Source organism: Sinocyclocheilus rhinocerous, unplaced genomic scaffold (genome assembly GCF_001515625.1).
Source record: "Sinocyclocheilus rhinocerous isolate Xijiao unplaced genomic scaffold, SAMN03320098_v1.1 scaffold3506, whole genome shotgun sequence".
NCBI classification, from domain to species: domain Eukaryota; kingdom Metazoa; phylum Chordata; class Actinopteri; order Cypriniformes; family Cyprinidae; genus Sinocyclocheilus; species Sinocyclocheilus rhinocerous.
The window spans coordinates 80,709-83,716 of record NW_015666535.1 but is presented as its reverse complement, the minus strand read 5'-3'; the positions used below and the strand labels follow the sequence as shown (position 1 = coordinate 83,716).

General features: G+C 45.6%; 1 protein-coding gene across 2 annotated transcripts in view; it reads left to right on the top strand.

The window, feature by feature from the left end:
- Nucleotides 1–2,190: 2,190 nt before the first annotated feature.
- The window catches only part of LOC107732521 (transcription factor 20-like), a 25,301-nt gene continuing 24,483 nt past the window's right edge, over nt 2,191–3,008 (top strand). The window contains exon 1 of one of the 2 annotated variants that reach the window (XM_016543883.1): nt 2,191–2,436. The gene's annotated coding sequence lies outside the window, so the exon portion shown is untranslated. Of the gene's footprint in view, nt 2,529–3,008 lie in introns of both variants that reach the window. The other variant, XM_016543882.1, reaches the window with a different exon arrangement.

Here is a 3,008-nt window from a genome sequence, read left to right as displayed (position 1 = left end):
ATAACACACAAAATTACCACCGCAACGCAGCACACGCTAATAACATGCACAATCACTAAGTCAAAGATCAGAAATCTTCCTGTCCTCAGTTACTGTCGTTTCTGTTGAAGAACGTACTGAATCTCGATAGTCTGGAAACTACTAATACAAAATTAATTCTAGTTTATTAACAAAGTTTCAAAACAAGCAGCTTTTTCATAGCAACAGAATAATACCACAGACAAGTTTATTTATATTGCACGTTTCATACACAGTGGTCAAAGTGCTTTACAGGAAAATTATTTAAAATTATCAAATAAAATATTTATAAAAGGTTTTAAGAGATACATTAGCGAAGTTTGACGGGCAAATAAGCGCAGCTCACACTCAAGCAGATTTCTGATTATCGCAGCGGATTCACGTGAGCAGCTTCGTAATGTTGCGAAATCTGCAATCTGAATATTCACGTAGCAATGGTGAATGCGACCGTGCCTTTATACGTACATTAATGCAGACTATGATTACAATCCCTGTATAAACCTGCCGACTGCAGCAGCGTTACATAATAAAAGTGTTTGAGTTCACGGATGTATTTCGAGCCGAGTGTCCACTCAGCGCGTGCAGTAATTCATCTCCAGATGTAAATGAGTGAATGAGGATGCTGATGGAGGCCTGGAGTGAGCTGTTGCCATGGCAACAGCCCGTGGCATCTCCGCTGCATGCGATCGCACGGCTCTGTGATCATGATATGAGCGCACAGAACAGTATCCGCGCGACCATCTCTATACTCTCCTCTCAAATCTTTTTTTTTTTTATTCAATAATTAGTCATGTATAAACAACACGGCAACACCAATACCTATTTGCATTAGAATATAAAAACAGGTATGAAACATAAGGAATAGTCTAGTCATTTCAATAATTGCGAATCAATTTACAATGCAAATCCGTTTTTGACCATTATTTATTTATTTATTCATATCACACATTTAAGCCGATCTTTCAAAAACATAATAATAATAAGTTTTGGGATCATAATTTTTTTCGGTAGTATTACAGCACACAATGAGCATATTTGAACCTTTTTGAAAACACTTTGAACCCGGAAACATTGATGTATGACGATGCACGGCTTCTTGGTGTGTTACACAGAGAATAGTGTGCTGTGTTTTGCAAAAAGTGTTTTCTGAAATTGAAAACTGAGTCAAAGGCAGAGAATTAGTGCATGGTTTTGCAGATCTGGTGTGTGCTTCTGCAGTTTCAGAAAGGCCAGTAAAGATTCTGTGTGTAGGGTTAGTGGTGCGGCTCCGCCCTCGTGTGGCGGCAGCAGGAACTGCAGCAGAGCGCACATCTGTTAGGGTTAGGCATAGCTACATCTTCCCTCTAAATTACACAAAAAGAAAAAAACATTGATGAGCTAGCCAGCCGGGCAACACACCCGCCCGCCTAAACAGTACAATTCACTTAATTTATGATACACGTTGTTATTAGTTTGTTCCAATTATTGCTGACCAGTCAGGAACACTGTAAGAAAAACAGTAGGGCAGGGCATTATGCGTTAAGTTTACAGATATTTCCTGTTACTTGTGGATTATTGTGATGTTTTTATCAGCTGTTTGGACTGTCATTCTGACGGCACCCATTCACTTGCAGAGCATCCATTGCTGAGACACTGATGCAATGCTACATTTCTACAAACCTCATGAAGAAACAAACACATCCTGAGTGGCCACAATACAGATGCTAAAGCATAGAAACGGACCGACAGACAGACTGACTGATATTTAGTCGTGTTTGGCGCACGGATGTGTGGCCTGTAAGCGATGCGCACTTAGGCCGCGGCGATGCAGTTGCTATGGCAACCGTGATGGAAACCGCCGAGCATCTCCACAGGAGCGGAGCGGGGGTTATTATTGCGGAGCGGGGGGCTGGGGAGCGTCATGTGACCCCAGCTGTTATAAAATCAACCGTAACCGATCGAGCGACCGGTGCGACCGGAGTGTCTCCGGTACGACCCATCCGACCAGTCGCCGCGCTCACCAGCCAATCAGAGCGGCCCAGCAGATACGCCTTCAAAGAGTTAATCAGCAGCATCTGTGTGCGCACACTAGTCCAAGTACACTACTACACAAGTGTGTTTGGAGAGAGAGAGATGAGTGCAAATGCTGCTTTACGCTCTCTTCCAGACCCCTAAACCCAAGCACGCGATCAGATCGATCACCTTCTGCGCGGTGTCACCATTTTCTCCGCGAACGTTAGTGTGTAGTGCGCTGCGTCGCGGCGCGTCAGACGCGTGTGCGTGATGGATGCGGCGCGCGCGTGAGGGGGGCGGGAGCGCGTGGACCGCTCGAGCTCCTCTCGTTCGCTTCCTGACGCGAGAAAGACAAAAGAAGAAGAAAAACAGAAGAACCGCAGAAGAGGAACGGACTGGTGCTCGCGGAATCTCAAGGCCCGCTCGGTTCCGTGAGGCGGCTGTGCGCGGCGGGAGAGCCGCGGCTCGGTGCAGGCGGAGCGCAGAACTCGAGGCCGGGGATCAGACGGGCCTGTCCGGTAAAGAAAAACATCGCGTTATCGGGCGTCTGTGATTGGTTTAATGTGGCGTTTCTGTGCGTTTCCTGCATCAGTCATCAATGCGTGCGTGATTTCTCCCCTCAGAATCGTGTTTGTTTTCTTTCACCGAATGCGATATGTGACGCGTTTGTTGTAAATCCAGCGTTTCTGCGCGAATCTGAGCCGTGCTAACGGCTAATGCTAGCGTGCTGCTGTGATGGAGGCTGTTTGATTTCTAGATTGTTCCGAGTCTGTATCATGTCGGAGCTCCATCATTATTAATAACAGATTTTGTTATTCGCCTCATGAACGCACACTCACACACAGTGATAGTCTGGCTGCAAACTCAACGTTGTTATCATCATCATGGTTGTTGTTTGTTATTGTTTTTTTTTAGCATTTCAGCCTGATTGCACTGTGAAGAGCATCATCATCTGTGACCCATCTGTCTCTCTCTCACAGACACACACACACACACAC